Consider the following 23,014-nt stretch of genomic DNA (forward strand, 5'->3'; position numbering starts at 1 on the left):
AAGTGGGGTCTGCTTTCCCTGAAACTGTGGTATCCATGAGGGACACCATCCACACAGTGACCCCTTTGTTGAGAGGGAACCCCTGCTCAGACTCTGCTTCCCGAGTACATGGAGGCTATTTGATACCCAGTGGGAAGGCTGGGGGTATTTTGGGGAACATCAGACAATCTGTGCTACCTCCTCTGTCCCTGCCTGAGCTGGGGAACCTTCAGTGAGGCAGGACAGGCAGCAGTTCCAGGCCTGGACCATGAGACATGTGGGCAAGTTAGAATGAGGGTGAGTGGGGAAACCACAGCCCCAGAAACCATCCAAGCCAGTGTGTGTGGCAAGCCCTCCCCCAGAGTCATCCTGAAATGGGGAGTTCAGCTGCCTGTTCATTAGGAGGGGGCTGTGGTGACAGAAGGAACCATGAGAATGGGGCACGTGCACAGCTGAATGACAGGAAGGAATCCTGACAACTATGAGCCTGAATTTTTGTCATTTTCTCACAGTTTGCTTTCAATACAATAAGGGGAGGTATAATTAAAAATGACTGAGGCTGAAAAAAGCAAAAATTGGAACCTGCTCTAGAGAAAGTGAAGAGATGATGAGCTTTTAGTGAAGAACAACAAAGTTTTGATTCCAACTTTCCTGATAATCATCACATAGCTGTGGAAAACCAGTTGGGAAGATGATGAAAACATTTTATTACTGAGGTCATGGGTGGAAGTAACATGGCACAGGGGTGAAGAGCATGGGCATTGGGTCAGTCGGCCTGGACTCAAATCAATGCTGCCTATCTTCCTGGGCCTCTATTACTGTCAAAAGACTTTCTTCTCAGAGTCAAAATGAATACTGAATAATTTCTTGTAAAGCTTTCACAGCAGAGTCTGGCACCATGTAAACTCTGTTCATAATTCTAGTATTTCTAATGACACAAAATTTATTAGGATTTGGCCATGGTCCTTTCAGGTCCTTCTGGTTTTATGCATTGTAGTTCACACAGTTCTATCTGGATGAATGTTTACCTTTGAGACACTTGTTCACTATAGAAATCCCAGCTCAGGGGATTCATTGGTCCTGTAGTCCTGGGGGCCTGATATCATGTCCCTGCTTAGTGTTTTCCTTAAGAGTCTGCAAAGCTTGCTAAAGTGGCCAAGACCAGGGTTGGCGTCAGGGGATATGAATTCCAACTCTGCCAAATACCAGTTAGTCAGGGCATCTAGTTCCTCTCTGTGCCCTGAGGCTGTTCTTTCCTGGGATCTAAAACAGGGAGTAATCCAGTGTCCTGTAGTTGGGAGGCTGAGGAATGAGACGTGGAGCTCCCAGCACAGAGCCTGGTTGCCGGGTTCCATTTGTCGTGGGGTGCAGCCTGCCTCCTCCCTTGAAGGCAGCGAGCTTAGCAGCATGTCCAGCTTTCCACTGAGGCAGCCATCTCTGTTTCTCAGAGTGTGAACAGTCCACCAGCATCACTGAATCTGTGTTGGAGAAGGAGATGCTGTTTGAGACAGGCAAGCAGGCAGACACATTGGCTGAGAAGCTCAGGTAAGGAGGGCTCTGTGTGGGTGGCTGAGGGAAGCTGTGGGCATCTCTGACTTGGGGTAGCAGGAAGTCTGGGCCTGGAGAAGGGCAGAAACCGTCATGGCAGGCACACTATACAAACATATCTAAAATAATTTAGGCAACAGTGATTAGTAAACCACAGACTCCGATGACTCAGAGCCTCATTCTCTCTTTTGAAAAAAAAATCAAATTCACCAAATTCAAGGGAACAATTTGTGACATTTAGCACATTGACAGTGTTGTGAGATTAACACCTCATTTACCTTTCACACTGTGAGGACTTGGCTGACTACAGCCTGCCATCCTTTCTCTCAGAAAATGCTGTCTTCTTGACCTGCCATTCTCCTGCACCCACCAGTTAATGCCAGCTGCACTGTCCACGCTTCTGAGTCTGGTCCTGTGCCTGGTGCTTCTGTGTCTGGTGCTGTGTCCATTCACTACACGCTGCACTATATGTAGCTTTCCAGGGAAATGTGTGCCCCAAGTGAGCAGCGGAAGGAGCATCTCTCTGAAGTGTGCTTTGGAGGACCCCTGGCTTTGTTTACAGAAGGAAAGTTGCACAGGATGTCCAGGCCATGAACAGGAGCATACTCTGATAGAGAGGAGGCCTTGATTAACTTTCTGCTTTCTCTGCCACAGACAGGTGACCACAGAGGCCAGAATTCTGCATCGAGGGCTCCTTGAGGAAATTCTGCCAGAAATCTTCACAAAAGCTCGTATAATCTATTATTCAACTCTTTGCATTTTACAATTTTCTCTCTGTCCCACCTTAGGCAATATTATATCCTAATTAAATATCAGGCTAAAGAACTGACCCATTTGTATCAGAAGTTACGGGAGGGGAAAGATGTTTCCCAACTACTCAATAAGCACCTCTAGGACCACCTCACCCATGATGATGCTGAGCATTCCCAACGGAAAGGCTTCCAAGAGCAATTGGCTGAGGGATGCAGGTTGGCCAAGTGCCTTGCCCGAAAGCTCAGCTCAGGTAAGATACTCTGATTGCACTGCACTGCTCCAAGCCCCTGAGCTCCCAAGAGTCTCCTCACCTGCCCTCATACTGTTTGCAGTGGCTGTCCTGGGTTCCCCATCACATGTGGGGCCATGAGAAGACCAGGACTGGGAGGTGGTAGCAGAGAGAAACAATGCACAGGGTGGAGGTCACGTGGTCCACCTTTCTTCTTCCTCCCTGAGGGGATGCAGCCTTTTGGGTAGGAGGCAGCATCAAACAGTGTTAGAGCCTGGAAAGGGGAATGTGACAGGAGGCAGCTTGTTAGTATGCAAGGATCCCTGAAGATGTGGGAGCTTCCTAGACTCAGCCTGGTTTGTATTAACTGTGGGTGAGAGAGTGAGTTCTACTTTCTCCATTACTGTTTCCTCATCTACAATGTATATGAAATAAAATGTTGTCCCTATAGTGATCAAATGGGAAAATTCTTGAATGCACTAGAGTAAAAAAGAAAGACCCTGACCGTGTGGAGGTGGATGAGGTACTGGATGCAATAAGACTTGGAGGTGGGAATGCAGTTTAGACTGGAACACTTTTCATAGACAGATGTCCCCTTGAGGACACTGAAGCCCATGAGGGGGTCCATGAAGTCCCTGGTGGAGGGATGTAGGACAGGGTGGGTGTCCTGTTATGAGGACACAGAGGAAGCTCTGTGTGAGTGCCGTGAATGCACAGAGTCTGTGCCTGGGGTGGGATTTGGGGCCTGCTGCAAGACACGGTTGTGGAAGTTAAGACTGAACCTGGACAACAATCCCCTGGTATGGATGACAAGAGACAGTAGAAACAGTTGCCCAGGTTCAGTGATGCTGAGCCTCAGAATCACAGACACCCTGCCTGATGGATCAGAAACCCAGGTCACAGCAGTTCTTAAAGACACTGCCCTAAACTCAGTAGAACATCTAGTCATGCAAAGACACTTATGTCTCTAAGGCCATAGAAGCTGCTGTGCTTATAGTGATGATGTGGGAAATAGCTGAAGGGACAATTCTGGATTTCTTTGCAGAAAATTATGACAATGAGGAGGATGAAGAAGAAGAAGAAACACTGACCCCCAGGTGACAATGAATATTCAGGAACTGGTAATGTGTAGGTAAAAATGTACGTGGACATAGAAAGAAAAGTAAGTGAGGTCAAGAGATTCTCAGGTGCCAGATGCAAGGATATGCAAGACTGCAGAGGGTCAACCCCGGATGCCCTGTGAGCCTGGCTTTCTGTTGTTTCTATGGGGCTTGTAAGACTAAGATGAATTAGCAGCCTTAGGGTTCCCCATACCTACATAATAGCTGTTCGTCCCTGTAAATGGGCACAGGGAGGAGATGCATATCTATTCCCTACATGGTTCTCTAAGATCCATGGTAGGAAGGTGAGCAGCAAAGGAATTGCTAAAGAGACAACTACCATTAAACACCAGGAGAAGTACCTAACAAAAAAACAAAAACACGGGGAGTCATGTGACACTATTTATACAAAGGTACCTAGAAGGCATAAGTTCCTGCCGTCTGAAAACACTCCAGAGCTGGAACAACTTGATCAATCTATGTTAAAGTCAACCGGACTCAGAAACATGATGGTTGCCTCTGGGCTGGTCTCCATCTGTGCTTCATGTGGTGACTGTACCATACTGGGATGGTTTGAGTCTCATGCCTTGTAAGTCCTTCTGTGTCTGGTGCTCTGAGTATCTGCTGCTGCTACTCTCCCACCCCGTGGCAGCCACACTCTGTCTCTTGTAGAATGGATAGCTTTTTCCCTCTCTAGGCAACGGCCCTTTGCTTCTACTGACACACCCTACTAACTCTCATCAACACCAGCTAGGAAGCCACACTGTCTGATCCTCCTGGTTTGATCTTCTGTCATTCCTGTGTTACACAGCACAGCAGGGAGCTGCAGGAAGTTGAAAAGAAGGAAGTCCCACAGGACACAGAGGATGAATGTGTTCTGACTCCTTCAACACTGCAAGAAGGGTGTGACAGCGACCAGTTCTACAGTGATGGTAGATTCCCATTAGATGGACAGGAATTCGGCTCTGCTCCAGATTTAACCTGTGAATGCTCCCATTCCAAAGGGGATGAAACTCCATGTGCTCCCTCAGGTAGTGTCCATATTGTTTGTTCCGCACACCTTGTCTACACTGCGGAAGGTCATCTCTATACAGAGGCCCTATAGACACACATTGCTTTAAATCAGGACATAATGAATTTGGAAACACAGAGCTCAAGTGGGTCAGGGAGTCTTCAACCATCCTAGGTAGGGGTCATGCCTTGGCCTCCATGACCCGAGTGTCAAGCCATTGTACCTGTGCTTGGGGCGACAAACTCTATCCACCTCTTTAGGACATCCACAAAGGTGTTGTCAGATACCCTACTTGGATCAGATGTCTTTTGCAAATATGCACTGATACTTTCTCTTTATGATCAATCTCTCTTGAGGTTCTAGGTCTGTCCAACATTGTTGGCTGACATAAGGGGCTTTCCCTCATTTCACTGCTCGCACTCCCAGTTGCTCTCTTCTCTATGCTGGCTCAACTTAGCTAAGCAGTCACCTGAAAACAACTGTGTCATTACCTTGTGTGTTTGCTTCTGCGAAGCAAGGTGGGGCTCTGGCATCACTCAAACCACAAATGGCTTTTGTTTTAGAAGAAGACCGCAGATTCTTTTTGATTTGAGGGTTTCTACAATTGCTTCATTAGTCTAGTCTCAAGTATAAATTCCTAAGAAGCATCAGCAGCAACATTTCTAGCAGGTGCCTGGGTTCTTCCCCTGCATCTCTGGGGGAAAATATATTATAACTTCTTCTCACAGACTCATATTAGAGGAGGATATTGGGATAATTTGTAGGGGACAAGGAAGAGAATTTCCCCAGCTGGTCAGGGCACAGTCCTGTCTAATTCTCTGAAGGCTTACCCTTGGGCATCCTGGAATATCCCTGCCACAAGAGTATGGTTTTACACTGAGAATCTTAATGTCCTTGCAGTGTGTGTGGTCACTGTGTTGGTAACATAGAAAGTGTGATTTCCTTAGTGTGACCTTCTGCCTCCGAACTTCCTTACAGAAAGTCTTGATGAACTTGGGGAAGGAAATGGACAACAGCCAATGTGCCCCAGGTAACTGAAGACTGTGGACTATGAATTTTCCTAGTGACCCCTAGAGACCTCACATCCAGGGATAAAAAGAAAGTGTTGCCTAGAACTATTTCATCCGTTCAGCCAATAGTAGAATATACCCTTCAACCGTGTCCTCTATTTCCATGTGGTAGTTGTGCAGGCCTCAATTTCTTACTCCCTCTCATGTTGAGTAACCTACAAAGAGTAGACACACATAGCTGAACCAGCCCAAGGATTCCTGTAATCAGCTGTTCTCTCCTCAGTGGTGAAAGCACAGGTGAGAAGCATATCAGCTTTGTGTCTGTTTGATACCATCCTGTTGACAGGATTTTTGATAGCAAGGGAGGAGATGGAAGAATAAATGCATGCCATATCAAAATAGTGAGAAAATGTTCATTGGAGTCAGAATGCCTGAGAGTCTGTAAGGCCTCAGGAACTATAGTCATTTGGGCACTGCTGATAAAAGTCAATGCAATGTATGCAGAAGGGTTGTAGCCACTGGTTTGGATTCCTTCTGTGTGCTGGGAGTCATGACTGTGACAGGGAGAGTTTAGTCTCCTCCTCCATCACTTGGTTGTGAGGCCAGTGCACAGAGCATTACAGCTCTCTCTCTGATCCCCAAATAGGAAACCACACTTTTATCCTCATATAGGAGGATAGTTTTTCCCTTCAAAGGGACAGCCAAGTTGCTTTCTGTGAGCACAACCTATTAACTCCCATCAGTACCAGCTAGGAAGACATGGTGTCTGAACCTCCTGATTTGATCTTTCATCATTCCTATCTCAACCAGCACAGCAGGGAGCAGCATGAAGTTGAAAAGAAGGAAGTCTTATGAAACACAGTGCATGAATGTGTTTTGACTCCTCAATTCTGGAAGAAGGGTATGAAAGCAACCAGTGTTACAGTGATGGAAAATTCCCATTTGATGATCAGGAACTTGGTTCTTCTCTGGATGTAGCCTCTGAATGGTCCCATTCCAAAGGGGATGAAACCTTGCGTGGTCCCCCAGGTAATGATCATATATCTTGTTCCTCACATGCTGTGTAGACTCAGTGACTTGACCCCCCATAAGTCAGTCATATACTTACAAACTCTTTTGATTCAGGCTCTAAATTTGAATTTGAAATAAGACATTTAATGAGTCAGTGAGTTTTGCTCAACTCCTGTCTAAGCCACAACACCTTTATGTCTGGGCCACTATCCATCACTGATCTCAAGGCAGCCCTGACAGAATCATGTATCTCTCTAGCCCAGGCACATGAGGTCACTTCCAGACCTCCTATTTTGAACTCATCCCTTGCATCTCTTGCAAGGATCTAATTTCCATTCTTAACTCATATCCCTGAATTTCAATGCCTGCCAAGGCTGTTGGCAGCCTTCTTTATATCTTTGGAGATGCCACTACCATGGGTCACTGTACTCACTGAATTGATCTCTTCATTTCTCTTATCTCAAGTCACCGGAGAATCAGAACTAGACCCATGATATCATACAGTGTATGTTTCTCTGGAACAAGGCAGGATCCTGAAATTCCCTTACCCATAAACAGTCCCTGTTTCTTTGTGGCTTTGAAGATTATTCTGATTTGATGGTGTGCAGATTCCATTCGTTGGTTTAATCACAATGGCTGATTCCTCTAAACCATTAACCAACAGCATTTCAGATGGAAAAGCCTGAATATTGCAGCAACATTCTAGGAAGGAGCCGGGTAGTTCCCCCAATCTTGGGGAAAAGAATAATTTGTTGTTTACATGGACTCAAGACAGGATACTCTGATGATGGCCTTTCATATCAGGACATTTGTTTAATGGCTCAAGAGAGCAATGCTTTCTGGGATGATTTGTCTCACAGATGCCTATAATTATGCTGCTTATATTTTTGTTCTGTGCTACATGGAACATAGGAGTGGACATTTGTGAGGGGGGATCTTTTTAAATTAATTAATTTATTATTTATTATAAATTAATTATAATTAATTAATTTATTTATTATTTTAATAAACATATAATGTATTTTTATTCCCAGGGGTACAGGTCTGTGAATCACCAGGTTTACACATTTCACAGCACTCATCATAGCACATACCCTCCCCAATGTCCATATCCCTACCACCCTCTCCTGTCCCCCCTCCCTCCAGCAACCCTCAGTCTGTTTTTGGAGATTGAATCTTTTATGGTTTGTCTCCCTCCCAATCCCATCTTCTTTCATTTTTTCTTTTCCTACCCCCCAAGCCCCCCTTCCTCATATCAGGGAGATCATATAATAGTTGTCCTTCTCTGATTGACTTATTTCGCTAAGAATAATACCCTCTAGTTCCATCCACGTCATCGCAAATGGCAAGATTTCATTTCTTTTGATGGTTGCATAGTATTCCATTGTATATATATACAACATCTTCTTTATCCATTCATCTGTTGATGGACATCTAGGTTCTTTCCATAGTTTGGCTATTGTGGACATTGCTTCTATAAACATTCAGGTGTACGTGCCCCTTCGGAGCACCACGTTTGTATCTTTAGGGTGTATACCTGTAGTGCAATCGCTGGGTCATAGGGTAGCTCTATTTTCAGTTTTTTGAGGAACCTCCACACTGTTTTCCAGAGTGGTTGCACCAAGCTTGCATTCGAGGGGGGATCTTCTTACTGTAACTCTTTCTCTGTTTATTTGCAGAAAAGCAAATGGATCAGGAGGGGCTGAAAGGACAGGAGTCAGTTGCCCTCAGGTAATTCTGAATACTTGGGGGCTGTGAATTCCAATGTGGCACCAAGGGAAAAGCAGAAAGTGCTGAAGAGAGCTCTATTACCCATTTGGTCAATGACAAATGATTCATTTTCACAATGTTTTCTGTTTTCATTGTGGGCTTGGATTGCTCCCCATTTCTTAAGAACTTCTCTAGTTGACTAAAACACAGTCAGCTGACCCAGCTGTCACCGGGTGGCCTCCAACTGAAGTTGTTTCCAGTCATCTAGGGGACTCATCCTATTAGTCAATAGAGACAGTTTGGGCTCTAACAAAGTTCTTCCTGGAACTGTCATTGCCATCTGTCCCCACTGGAGGATCAAAACCACCATGAAAGTATAATGAAGCCAGAGGTTATTGGTAGGACCCGGCTGGAAAGGAGAACACAGGCTCTGCACCTGCTGTTCTTGATCTGATAGCCCAGGAAGTGGGAAACCACGAAAGCACTGTGTACCACCATCCGGGCCTATGGCTCATATCTAGCTGCCTCTTCTACCAACTTCACACCTGGGACAACCCATGCAAGAACAAGTCCTTTAGAAATTGAGACACAGGAAATTCAAGATGCTTAGTCAAAGTCACACTTTCCCAGTCAGGTTTGCCCCTATAGCTCTGAAACCAGAGCTCTCTCTTTTCTTGTTCTCTGTGTTAGGGATTTCTAGTGAGAAGAAACAATGTCAGCCTCTGATGGCCTCAACTGACACTCCCAGCCTGACTGTATTTTCTCATGTTTGAAATAAATAATCATGCATGCAGAATATCAACCTCAGACAAGACTGCTTTGAGACCTTGATAAAATGAGACAATACAAGGTTACCTCACAATATTGTTTAGGAAAGATGAAAACAAGGTCATAGTGCAACCTGCATCCCAAATATTGTCCTGTCTCCATAGGAAACAACTATTACTTCTTTACTACATTCATAGAATTGCCAGTGCTGATAGTGTTCCATAAACAAACCTTGCATCTTTCCATGCTCCCCGACATCACCTACCCAAAGTCCAAATCCTTGAAAAGGTAATCTTACTGAGACCTTAGGGTGTGGACTCTGAGAAACAAACTGAGGGTTTTGGAGGGGAGGGGATTTGAGGGCTGGGTGAGCCTGGTGGTGAGTATTAAGGAGGACATGTATTGCATGGAGCACTGGGTGTGGTGCATAAACAATGAATTCTAGAACACTGAAAAACAACAACAACAACAACAACAACACCCCAAAAACACAGCATCAGAAATACAGTTTATATTGTCTATGAGATGCCCAGGCTCCAGAACTCCAGAACTTGCTTTAATCTCTTAAAGGGAAAAAAAAAAAAAGAAAAAAAAAAGGGAAAAAAAAAAAAAACGGAAAAAAAAGAAAAAAAAAACGGAAAAAAAAAAAAAGGAAAAGAAAAGGGCTCTTTCTACCAAACCCCTTTAGTAACTAACATGAAACTTGCTGTTTGGGCAGATTTTCCTACCTCTGTTTAAAACAGAGATTGCTCTTGGTCTCAGGGTTGAGAGTCGAGCAACACGTTGGATGCACAGATTACTCAAAAACAATATCTTTAATGAAATGTTGAAAAATATGGAGCACCTTGATGGCTGAGTTGTTTAACCCTCCAACTCTTGGTATTGGCTCAGGTCATTATCTCAGGTTTCCACAGGGATTAGTGCAGAGACCTCTTCAGATTCTCTCCATCTCCCTCTCACTTTGCCTATTCCCACCACTTGCAGGCTTGCATTGGAGCTAAATCTTGGTCTCTCTCTCAAATAAATAAATAAATAAAATCTTTTAAAAATTAAAAAAAAAAAGTAAAAATACCATCGAGGATAAGTTAGGAAAGAGCTAGCTACAACAGAATGTGCACCACAGTATAGCTTAATAAGGCCTCGGATTAGTTATGAACCGGTATTCCTAGCTGGGCTGGACACTCCAACCTTTCCCTTAGCAGAGGAGTGAGCTCTCTGATGACCCAAACAGAGGCAGGTGCTGGTCCTCTCTGTGGTCTCTCTAGCCCCAAGCTGCCACTCTGGACTCTCATTCCTTGTCTAACTGCATCAGCTCAGCAGACACTGAGCCCAAAACCATGTCACAGTATCTACCGGGATGCGGTATCATAGAACTGGAATTTTGCATTGATGACAAAATGAAAGGACTCTTGCTTGCCACATTCAGAAGGAAATGCTACATTTCTTTCAGGGATCAGTCAGTAGCAAGATGTCACCACTCCACCCTATTTAACTGTATTTAACTGCATGCTGTTCGGATTGCATTCCTCTGAATCTGTGACAGAGGCCGAGCTCCTAGTGTTCATGCTGCCTGTCACAGCTAAATGCATCCAGGACTGGATGGCTCTATGGGGTCTCCTTTCAGGCCCTTCCTTCCCTCCCTCTTCCCAGGAACCTTTGGAAACCTGGTCCCCATGCATTCCCCCCAGCTGAGGATGACACTCGCGTCACATCTCTTGTTCCACTGCAAATCCTCTTCCACACCTGGACTTACCACACACACCTTATGGGTCTATCTTTCTTCTCCGTTTGTTCTCTTACAATTTTCACTCTGATTTCCAGAATATACCCTTCTCATTATTCTACGAGTCTTTTGGTTGTTGCTCTTATTCCTACTATTACAGTTTTCACTTTCAAGAGTTTTCTACATGGCAGTTCCAGTGATCTGAGAGTTTCAAGAGTGTTCTACATCAGTTCCAGTGATCCCACAGGAACCAGGGGAGGCCTAAACCCGGGGATGTCAACATCAACATCACTTCTGCCTGGTCAGTGGCTGGACACTGGCCAGAGGGTGGGGTGGGTGGGACACGCTGTGGGCCTGGGGGTCATGGAGAAGAGAGAAGGTAACTAGGAAAGGGACCGCACAATGGGTGAGTCTTCTGTAGAAAAGGCGGGACTGAGCTGCTGTTTAGGCATTTGCTGCTCACAGGCTCTGGGACCTACTACTCTAGGACTGGCACATGTTTTGTCCACAAGTTCTGCTCTGAGGGACTGGAGGAGAGAGTGTGTGTCTGTGTGCACACGTGTGAGTCCTAGAGACCACGAATGTGCAGTGTAAAGTGGACAAGGCTTATGCCAGGGCAGCACAGGTTAACTAGTGAATGCTACCATGGGTATTCAACAATGCCCATAGTTTTTCAAGGTAAGATGGCTGTGTTGCACTTCCTATTTGCTTGTTAAAGCCTCTGCACATGACATGAAAGGTATATTAGTAATATGTTTCCTATTTGTGAGAACCTCTTTTCCACGTTAGGACATGTTCTGGCCCACGTTGAACATATGTGGTATGTATGTGGTATATGAGATCATCGCTTACACAAGATGAAGCTGTTCTGGGTCATCTCCTATGCAGATACATAATTGATGTGACAGGTTCCAAGGAACTGAGGCACAGAAAGCCATAGATTCTAAATTTGATTCCCTAAAAGGTTCTGCACACACCACATACATCCTACTAAAAGCATGCCATAGGTAAGAACTCTCCTAAGGTAACCACCATTCGTGGGCATCCCAAGAGGTTCTTCACCAGATGTTTCCAAGGAAAATTGACTGGGGTACATTTGTTTCCCAGGCTAGCCCCACTGAAGGGAAATCATAACACCTAAAAGGAACACAGTTTCTCCTCTCTTCCCCAAATTGTCTAGGGGGAGTTTTTAGGCACAGCTTATAAAGCAGCAGGGATTCAAGATTCTTCTTCTGAGAAAAGGCACACTGCTGTCTCCCAGCATTGCTTATTGGTCAGTGCTGGATTTCTGACAGAGAGCTATGCATATTGCTAGAAGAAAGAGCAGGATCCTCTCTGGAACCCACCCACCTAGGAGCATGCTTTCTTTTTGCTGGCTCCCCATACCTCCATTTCCCTTTATTACCTGTTTGACCAACATCCTTCCCCCAGTGATTCACCCAGCTCAGAGGGACTGCTTAACCTGCAAGTGGGGCCAAGGACAACCATACAGATGCCTAGAAGGGGGCTGCATTCAGAGTCAGCCATGATGTGGCTACATGTGGTCATAAGCCAGCCTAGAGCACCATTAGGAAATAGTACCATCAAATCAGTGGTGTGGATTTTTTTTTTAATTTTTAAAAAAATTTTTTTTAATTTTTTATAAACATATATATATTTTTTCCCCAGGGGTACAGGTCTGTGATTCGCCAGGTTTAGACACTTCACCGCACTCACCATAGCACATACCCTCCCCAATGTCCATAATAACCCCCCCAGCCCCCCTCCCCCCAGCAACCCTCAGTTTGTTTTGTGAGATTAAGAGTCACTTATGGTTTATCTCCCTCCCAATCCCATCTTGCTTCATTTACTCTTCTCCTACCCCATTAACCCCCCATGTTGCATCTCCTCTCCCTCATATCAGGGAGATCATATGATAGTTGTCTTTCTCCAATTGACTTATTTCGCTAAGCATGATACCCTCTAGTTCCATCCACGTCGTCGCAAATGGCAAGATTTCATTTCTTTTGATGGCTGCATAGTATTCCATTGTGTATATATACCACATCTTCTTTATCCATTCGTCTGTTGATGGACATCTAGGTTCTTTCCATAGTTTGGCTATTGTAGACATTGCTGCTATAAACATTCGGGTGCATGTGCCCCATTGGATCACTACGTTTGTATCTTTAGGGTAAATACCCAGCAGTGCAATTGCTGGGTCATAGGGTAGTTCTATTTTCAACATTTTGAGGAACCTCCATGCTGTTTTCCAGAGTGGTTGCACCAGCTTGCTTTCCCACCAACAGTGTAGGAGGGTTCCCCTTTCTCCGCATCCTCGCCAGCATCTGTCATTTCCGGACTTGTTAATTTTAGCCATTCTGACTGGTGTGAGGTGGTATCTCATTGTGGTTTTGATTTGTATTTCCCTGATGCCGAGTGACATGGAGCACTTTTTCATGTGTCTGTTGGCCATCTGGATGTCTTCTTTGCAGAAATGTCTGTTCATGTCTTCTGCCCATTTCTTGATTGGATTATTTGTTCTTTGGGTGTTGAGTTTGCTAAGTTCTTTATAGATTTTGGACACTAGCCCTTTATCTGATATGTCGTTTGCAAATATCTTCTCCCATTCTGTCAGTTGTCTTTTGGATTTGTTAACTGTTTCCTTTGCTGTGCAAAAGCTTTTGATCTTGATAAAATCCCAATAGTTCATTTTTGCCCATGCTTCCCTTGCCTTTGGCGATGTTCCTAGGAAGATGTTGCTGCGGCTGAGGTCGAAGAGGTTGCTGCCTGTATTCTCCTCAAGGATTTTGATGGATTCCTTTCTCACATTGAGGTCCTTCATCCATTTTGAGTCTATTTTTGTGTGTGGTGTAAGGAAATGATCCAATTTCATTTTTCTGCATGTGGCTGTCCAATATTCCCAACACCATTTATTGAAGAGGCCGTCTTTTTTCCATCGGACATTCTTTCCTGCTTTGTCGAAGATTAGTTGACCATAGAGCTGAGGGTCTATTTCTGGGCTCTCTATTCTGTTCCATTGATCTATGTGTCTGTTTTTGTGCCAGTACCATGCTGTCTTGATGATGACAGCTTTGTAGTAGAGCTTGAAGTCTGGAATTGTGATGCCACCAACTTTGGCTTTCTTTTTCAATATTCCTTTGGCTATTCGTGGTCTTTTCTGGTTCCATATAAATTTTAGGATTATTTGTTCCATTTCTTTGAAAAAAATGGATGGTACTTTGATAGGAATTGCATTAAATGTGTAGATTGCTTTAGGTAGCATAGACATTTTCACAATATTTATTCTTCCAATCCAGGAGCATGGAACATTTTTCCATTTCTTTGTGTCTTCCTCAATTTCTTTCATGAGTACTTTATAGTTTTCTGTGTATATATTCTTAGTCTCTTTGGTTAGGTTTATTCCTAGGTATCTTATAGTTTTGGGTGCAATTGTAAATGGGATTGACTCCTTAATTTCTCTTTCTTCTGTCTTGTTATTGGTGTAGAGAAATGCTACTGATTTCTGTGCATTGATTTTATATCCTGACACTTTACTGAATTCCTGTACCAGTTCTAGCAGTTTTGGAGTGGAGTCTTTTGGGTTTTCCACATATAGTATCATATCATCTGCGAAGAGTGATAGTTTGACTTCTTCTTTGCCAATTTGGATGCCTTTAATTTCTTTTTGTTGTCTGATTGCTGAGGCTAGGACTTCTAGTACTATGTTGAATAGCAGTGGTGATAACGGACATCCCTGCTGTGTTCCTGACCTTAGCGGAAATGCTTTCAGGTTTTCTCCATTGAGAATGATATTTGCGATGGGTTTTTCATAGATGGCTTTGAAAATATTGAGGTATGTGCCCTCTATCCCTACACTTTGAAGAGTTTTGATCAGGAAGGGATGCTGTACTTTGTCAAATGCTTTTTCAGCATCTATGGAGAGTATCATATGGTTCTTGTTCTTTCTTTTATTAATGTGTTGTATCACATTGATTGATTTGCGGATGTTGAACCAACCTTGCAGCCCTGGAATAAATCCCACTTGGTCGTGGTGAATAATCCTTTTAATGTACTGTTGAATCCTATTGGCTAGTATTTTGGTGAGGATCTTTGCATCTGTGTTCATCAAGGATATTGGTCTGTAGTTCTCTTTTTTGATGGGATCCTTGTCTGGTTTTGGGATCAAGGTGATGCTGGCCTCATAAAAGGAGTTTGGAAGTTTTCCTTCCATTTCTATTTTTTGGAACAGTTTCAGGAGAATAGGAATTAGTTCTTCCTTAAATGTTTGGTAGAATTCCCCCGGGAAGCCGTCTGGCCCTGGGCTTTTGTTTGTTTGGAGATTTTTGATGACTGTTTCAATCTCCTTACTGGTTATGGGTCTGTTCAGGCTTTCTATTTCTTCCTGGTTCAGTTGTGGTAGTTTATATGTCTCTAGGAATGCATCCATTTCTTCCAGATTGTCAAATTTGTTGGCATAGAGTGGCTCATAATATGTTCTTATGATTGTCTGTATTTCTTTGGTGTTCGTTGTGATCTCTCCTCTTTCATTCATGATTTTATTTATTTGGGTCCTTTCTCTTTTCTTTTTGATAAGTCTGGCCAGGGGTTTATCAATCTTATTAATTCTTTCAAAGAACCAGCTCCTAGTTTCGTTGATTTGTTCTATTGTTTTTTTGGTTTCTATTTCATTGATTTCTGCTCTGATCTTTATGATTTCTCTTCTCCTGCTGGGTTTAGGGTTTCTTTCTTGTCCTTTCTCCAGCTCCTTTAGGTGTAGGGTTAAGTTGTGTACCTGAGACCTTTCTTGTTTCTTGAGAAAGGCTTGTACCGCTATATATTTTCCTCTCAGGACTGCCTTTGTTGTGTCCCACAGATTTTGAACTGTTGTATTTTCATTATCATTTGTTTCCATGAATTTTTTCAATTCTTCTTTAATTTCCTGGTTGACCCATTCATTCTTTAGAAGGATGCTGTTCAGTCTCCATGTATTTGGGTTCTTTCCAAATTTCCTCTTGTGATTGAGTTCTAGCTTCAGAGCATTGTGGTCTGAAAATATGCAGGGAATGATCCCAATCTTTTGATACCGGTTGAGACCTGATTTAGGACCGAGGATGTGATCTATTCTGGAGAATGTTCCATGTGCACTAGAGAAGAATGTGTATTCTGTTGCTTTGGGATGTAATGTTCTGAATATATCTGTGATATCCATCTGGTCCAGTGTGTCATTTAAGGCCTTTATTTCCTTGTTGATCTTTTGCTTGGATGATCTGTCCATTTCAGTGAGGGGAGTGTTAAAGTCCCCTACTATTATTGTATTATTGTTGATGTGTTTCTTTGATTTTGTTATTAATTGGTTTATATAGTTGGCTGCTCCCACATTAGGGGCATAGATATTTACAATTGTTAGATCTTCTTGTTGGACAGATCCTTTGAGTATGATATAGTGTCCTTCCTCATCTCTTATTATAGTCTTTGGCTTAAAATCTAATTGATCTGATATAAGGATTGCCACTCCTGCTTTCTTCTGATGTCCATTAGCATGGTAAATTGTTTTCCACCCCCTCAGTTTAAATCTGAAGGTGTCTTCAGGTTTAAAATGAGTTTCTTGTAGGCAACATATAGATGGGTTTTGTTTTTTTATCCATTCTGATACCCTGTGTCTTTTAATTGGGGCATTTAGCCCATTAACATTCAGGGTAACTATTGAGAGATATGAATTTAGTGCCATTGTATTGCCTGTAAGGTGACTGTTACGGTATATTGTTTCTGTTCCTTTCTGATCTACTAGTTTTAGGGTCTCTCTTTGCTTAGAGGACCCCTTTCAATATTTCCTGTAGAGCTGGTTTGGTGTTTGCAAATTCTTTCAGTTTTTGTTTGTCCTGGAAGCTTTTAATCTCTCCTTCTATTTTCAATGATAGCCTAGCTGGATATAGTATTCTTGGCTGCATGTTTTTCTCGTTTAGTACTCTGAATATATCATGCTAGCTCTTTCTGGCCTGCCAGGTCTCTGTGGATAAGTCTGCTGCCAATCGAATATTTTTACCATTGTATGTTACAGACTTCTTTTCCCGGGCTGCTTTCAAGATTTTCTCTTTGTCACTAAGACTTGTAAATTTGACTATTAGGTGACGGGGTGTGGACCTATTCTTACTGATTTTGAGTGGTGTTCTCTGAACCTCCTGGATTTTGATGCTTGTTCCCTTTGCCATATTGGGGAAATTCTCTCCAATAATTCTCTCCAATATACCTTCTGCTCCCCTCTCTCTTTCTTCTTCTTCTGGAATCCCAATTATTCTAATGTTGTTTCGTCTTATGGTGTCACTTATCTCTCGAATTCTGCCCTCATGGTCCAGTAGCTGTTTGTCCCTCTTTTGCTCAGCTTCTTTATTCTCTGTCATTTGGTCTTCTATATCGCTAATTCTTTCTTCTGCCTCATTTATCGTAGCAGTGAGAACCTCCATTTTTGATTGCACCTCATTAATAGCTTTTTTGATTTCAACTTGATTAGATTTTAGTTCTTTTATTTCTCCAGAAAGGGCTTTTATATCTCCCGAGAGGGTTTCTCTAATATCTTCCATGCCTTTTTCAAGCCCGGCTAGAACCTTGAGAATCGTCATTCTGAACTCTAGATCTGACACATTACCAATGTCTGTATTGATTAGGTCCCTAGCCTTTGGTACTGCCTCTTGTTCTTTTTTTTGTGGTGAATTTTTCCGCCTTGTCATTTTGTCCAGATAAGAGTATATGAAGGAACAAGTAAAATACTAAAAGGGTGGCAACAACCCCAGGAAAATATGCTTTAGCCAAATCAGAAGAGATCCCAAATCGTGAGGGTGGGGGGGAAAGGGGATATAACGTGGTTCAGAAAGAAAGAAAAAAGAAAAAAAAGAGAAACAAATAAAAAAAGAAAACCAATAATGAAAAAATATAAAACGGAAGAAAAAAATATATATATATTAGATAAACTAGTTAAAAAATGTTAAAAAAGAAAAGGGTAAAAGTTAAAAAAAAATTAGGAGAAGAAGAGAAAAAAAAATTGAAAAAGAAAAAAAAATTAAATTAACTGCAAGGCTAAAGAATCATGGGGAGAAAGCCATGAGTTCCGTGCTTTGCTTTCTCCTCCTCTGGAATTCCGCTGCTCTCCTTGGTATTGAAACTGCACTCCTTGGTAGGTGAACTTGGTCCCGGCTGGGTTTCTTGTTGATCTTCTGGGGGAGGGGCCTGTTGTAGTGATTCTCAAGTGCCTTTGCCCCAGGCAGAGTTGCACCGCCCTTACCAGGGGCCAGGCTGAGTAATCCGCTCGGGTTGCTTTCGGGAGCTTTTGTTCCCTGAGCGCTTTCCGTAGAGTTCCGGAGTATGGGAATGAAGATGGCGGCCTCCCAGTCTCTAGCCCGGAGGAGCCGAGAGTCTGGGGCCCCACTCCTCAGTGCGCCCTCAGAGAACAGCGCCCAATTGCTCCCATCACCCTGGCCTCTGGCCGCGCTCCGAGCTGACCGAGCCTGGGAGCAGTTCAAGGTAAACCCGAGCTTAGAGCTCACTCCTCGGCTCTGTCTCTGTAGCCGGCTTCCCCGTTCTAATACCTGCAAGCTCTGCGACACTCAGACACCCCCGATCCTTCTGTGACCCTGCGGGACCTGAGGCCACGCAGACCCCGCGTAGGCTTCACCCCGGTTAAGCCTCTGGAGTGATGTCCCTCCCCGGAACAGACTTTTAAAAGTCCTGATTTTGTGCTCCGTTGCTCCACCGCTTGCCGGGAGCTGGCCCCTCCCCCCGCCCTCTATCTTCCCGTCGCTTTGGATTCACTTCTCCGCCAGTCCTACCTTTCAGAAAGTGGTTGATTTTCTGTTTCTAGAATTGCTGTTCTTCTTCTCTTCAATCTCCCGTTGGATTTGTAGGTGTTTGCAATCTTTAGATAAGCTATCTAGCTGATCTCCCGCTACCTGAAGTAGTCTCAGCCTGCTACTTCTCCGCCATCTTGACTCCTCCCCCTCAGTGGTGTGGATTTTTAAAGCTTTCTGTGATATAAACTTCTTTTTACAAATATGTTTAGATTCAGGCCTGGCATCAGACAAAATGAAAGAAAAACCCTACAAAGAGGGAAAGATATTACGTTATTAAATTATACTGAGTTGCGTAATTGCAGTCTCCATTAGCCCCTCCTGCCCACGGGCATAGCCCAGAAAACTTTTCAGTAGAGTTTCCTCATGCCCTCAAATAGAGTCTAAAAATATAATAATTTGAACTATTACTCCAATATTCCACCTTTTGTTCTATCCTGTACTGAATGCAAGGTCTTTTGATTGCCCTTTCCCATTTTCAGAGAGACTGCAGTGAGGGCAGAGAGTAATGTGGTCATCCAGGGAATATTCTGTATCTTGGTCTACTTCTCTACTTAGTGTGCCAACTTTTGTCTGCCAGTGGACCTCTGAGCACACATGGGAAACCCAACAAATACTAAAAGTATAGGATCTCGGGTTGATCTTGGGAAGTTTCAGTCAACATTTAGAATTCTCTCAGGGCTCAGAATGACTCTTGATCTGCAAGGACCAAGATAATTCCCTTATCCTTTACTGAGAAGGAACTCCAGATTCCTGATGCAGCACCTTACGATTTCCAAGGCAACACACACACACAGACACACACACACCCTCCAGTTTTCTTGTTGGCAAAAGTGTTTACAAGTCTGTGACATGCAGCTGATTTAGATTCAAGCAAGCATGGGAGAAAATATTTAGAAGGCAACACTTGGAACAACACTGAGCTCCCCACCCAGAAGAGCTCTGCTGCCTTAGCCTCGGATGCTGGTGGCAGGGAGAGGTGTGCCCATGGAATACTGAAAAGCAGCAAAAGGATGATTGGGGGTGGGGGAGGTCGGCAACATGAAGTGTTGGGGGAATGAGAGGGAAGTTGAGAAGGTGAGAGGGAGAGATTGCCTCTGACCTCTTGTTGGGGGCAGCTCCAGAGCCCTGAGCCGCCCTTGCAGTGGCCTCCAGGACACTGTGGTCCTTCTGGTTGGAGCACGTGTGCCAAGAACAAGGACTCCTGTAGTCTTTCTATCCCTATGGGTGCTTATCCGAGACTCCGGGGCTGAGGTGACCTCCCATCTGTCCCTGCTCCTCACCGCTGGCAAAATGCAGGGGTGGCCCAAGGCAGAGAGATAGAATTCTATACCCAGCCAGAATATCTTTTGAAATGGAAAGTGAGAAAAAAGAAGTGTGGGAAGGAAGAAAGAAAACTACAGTCGATCTTATACACCACAGGTTAGAACAGCATGTGTCCACTTACAGGTGCATTTTTTACAAACAAAGCTTACCACTTTAAATATATGTTCTCTTCCTTATGATTGTCCTTATAACATTTTTTTCCCTCTAGCTTACTTTATTTTATGAATACAGTGTAGAATCCATATAAGTTGCAAAAGAGCAGTTAATTGACTCCTTATGTTTTCATTAAGGCTTCCAGTCCACAGGTGACTATTAGTAGCTCAGTCTTGGGGGAGTCAAAAGGTATACACAGATTTTTGACCTTGAGAGTCAGCACCCTTAACCCTGCATTCTTTTAAGTGTCAACCTGCATCTCTATTTACAGGGGACATGCTTAAATATAGAAAAATTTCAAAGCATCCACACACAAAAATATTAGAGTCCATAAACTCATTCCATAAGGTTTCAGGGTACTATTTATACAAAAATCACTTGTGTTTCTATGCACTACCACTGAACAATCTGAGAAGGAAATGAAAACAATTCCATTTACAGCAGCACTGAAAACAGTAAAATATTTAGGTATAAATTCATTGTAGGAGAAATAAGACTTGTTCATTGAAATGTATAAAACACTGCTGTAGGAGATTAAAGACCTAATGGGAAAAGCCACTGTGTGCATGTATGGATGATTTACTGTAGTTCCTATGGCAATACTATACAGGGAGCTACAGAGTCAATATGGTTCTATCAATATTTTTACTCTGCATTTTCTAGTTGCTGTCAGTCTCTTGGAGTACCCTACCTTTCAGACATCGTCATTTTCATCTCTTAAAGATGGATAGGGTCTTGTTCATATTTATCTATTTTTCATTTTCAAGTGATGGAAAATTGTTACAATAAATGTTTTCATGTCCTTTTCTTGTGGCTCTCCCATCTGCATCAGCTCTGGGTTATGTTCAGATGACTGATCTGTCTCCTGATTAGGGGTCATTTCTACTGTGAGAGCTCCAGGCCCTGTCCCTCTACTGCTTTCAAATAATTGCCCCTGAGTTGCAGACCCTGCCTATTGGAGATTGTATAAAACAAGATACAAGATATGATAAATGAGGTTTGGGATTTAGTAAGAGCTCGGGGTGCCTCTGTGGCTGAGTCAGTTTAGCGTCTGCCCTCAGCTGAGGTCATGATCCCTGGGATCGAACACCACATTGCACTCCCTGCTTGGTGGGGAGCCTGCTTCAACCTCTCCCTTGTGGTTCCCCCTCCTTGTATTCTCTCTCTGTGTCTCTGTCAATGACATAAATAAATCTTAAAAAATATATTGACAGCTATTATGATCCTGAACTTCCAAGGAATTGATGACAAGGACCACAAAGCTGCAGGCCAATATGACTTTGGGCTTTTCAAGTTGCAAATGGGCACGTGCAAAGGCATGATACCTGGTTTTGGAAGAGAGCTCAGCAACAAACTTGGCCATCACAGCCACAAAATCCATGACCCACCAGTTACTCTGTACAGAGATTATCCTGCTTTAACTTTGGCCAATGGCAAGTATTTCAGAAAACATCAGAGACTTGCATAAGATTACATCCAACCAATATGGGGGTGACATAAGGAGTGTATTGCCAAATCAGTCCCCCTAAATCATAAATCATCTCCAGTATCAAGTTTTACTCACATTTTCAAGGGTTCAAATGTTGAGGTACCAGCAAAGCACCTGAGACCCCAGCTGCACTAACTGCAGGAACCTGCTTCCCATAGGAGGACACGCTCTGACCCAGACGAAACATAGATTATCTCTAAGTTTTCTTTAACTTTTAAAAAAAATTTACTTATTTATTTGACAGAGAGAGACAAACAATGAGAGAGGGAACACAAGCAGGAGGTGTGGGAGAGGGAGAAGCAGGCTTCCTGCTGAGCAGGGAGCCTGATGTGTGGCTCAATCCCAGGACCCTGAGATCATGACCTGAGCCAAAGGCAGACACTTAACCACTGAGTCACCCAGGTGCACACAATGGAGCTGTTTGGGGTGATTTCCCATGGCCATGCTTACATAGCTGATGTGACAGTTCCTAGGGAATGTGGCCATATTAATCAATAGATTCTAAATTTTGTTCCTTAAATAGTTCTATACACATCATATACACCATCCTTAGAGCATGCCAGAGAGGGGCCCTCCCAGGGGTCACCAGCATTCGGGTTTTGCTAACAGGGTCTTCACTAGATGTTAACGAGGAAAACTGACCAGGGTACTTCCTCTTTCTTCTTTCTCTCTCTCTCTCTCTTTCTTTCTAGTTCTGTCTTTTTCTTTCTGTTTCTCACTTCTTCCCTACTTCCTCTCTCCCTCCCTCTTTCCTTCCTTCCATTCTTATTTTTCTTTCTTTTTTCTCTCTTCCTCCCTCCCTCCTTTCTCTTTCTTCCTTTCTTTTCTTCTTTCCCTCCTTCCTTCCTTCCTTCTTTTCCTTTTTTCCTTCCTTCCTTTCTTTCTATCTGCCTTCTTCCTCTCCCTCTGCCCATCAACCCTGTTATAAATAATAAATAAATAAATAAAAATTTTAATGAAAGAAAAAAATCACAATCTTATGTGAAACTAATACAATACTGTATGTTAAGTGTAGCGGATTTTTTTTTTTTTTTTAATTTTCAAGGGGCACCTGGGTGGCTCTTAAGTGTCAGTCTTTGGCTCAGGTCAGGATCCCAGGGTTCTGGGATAGGCCGCATGTCCAGCTCCCTGCTCAGTGGTGAGTCTGCTTCTCCCTCTTACTCACCCTTGCCTCACCCCCACTCCTGCTCTCTCAAGCACTCTCTCTCAAATAAGGAAATAAAATAATTTTTAAAAAACACTGGGTGAGCCTGGTAGTGGGTATTATGGAGGGCACATAGTGCATGAAGCACTGGCTGCGGTACATAAACACTGAATTCTGGAACAATGAAAAGAAACTAAAACAAAACAAAACAATGCAATGGTCCTCTCTGGAATCAACCC

This window comes from Lontra canadensis, unplaced genomic scaffold (genome assembly GCF_010015895.1).
Source record: "Lontra canadensis isolate GAN:19392208 unplaced genomic scaffold, GSC_riverotter_1.0 scaffold200, whole genome shotgun sequence".
Taxonomy (NCBI): Eukaryota; Metazoa; Chordata; class Mammalia; order Carnivora; family Mustelidae; genus Lontra; species Lontra canadensis.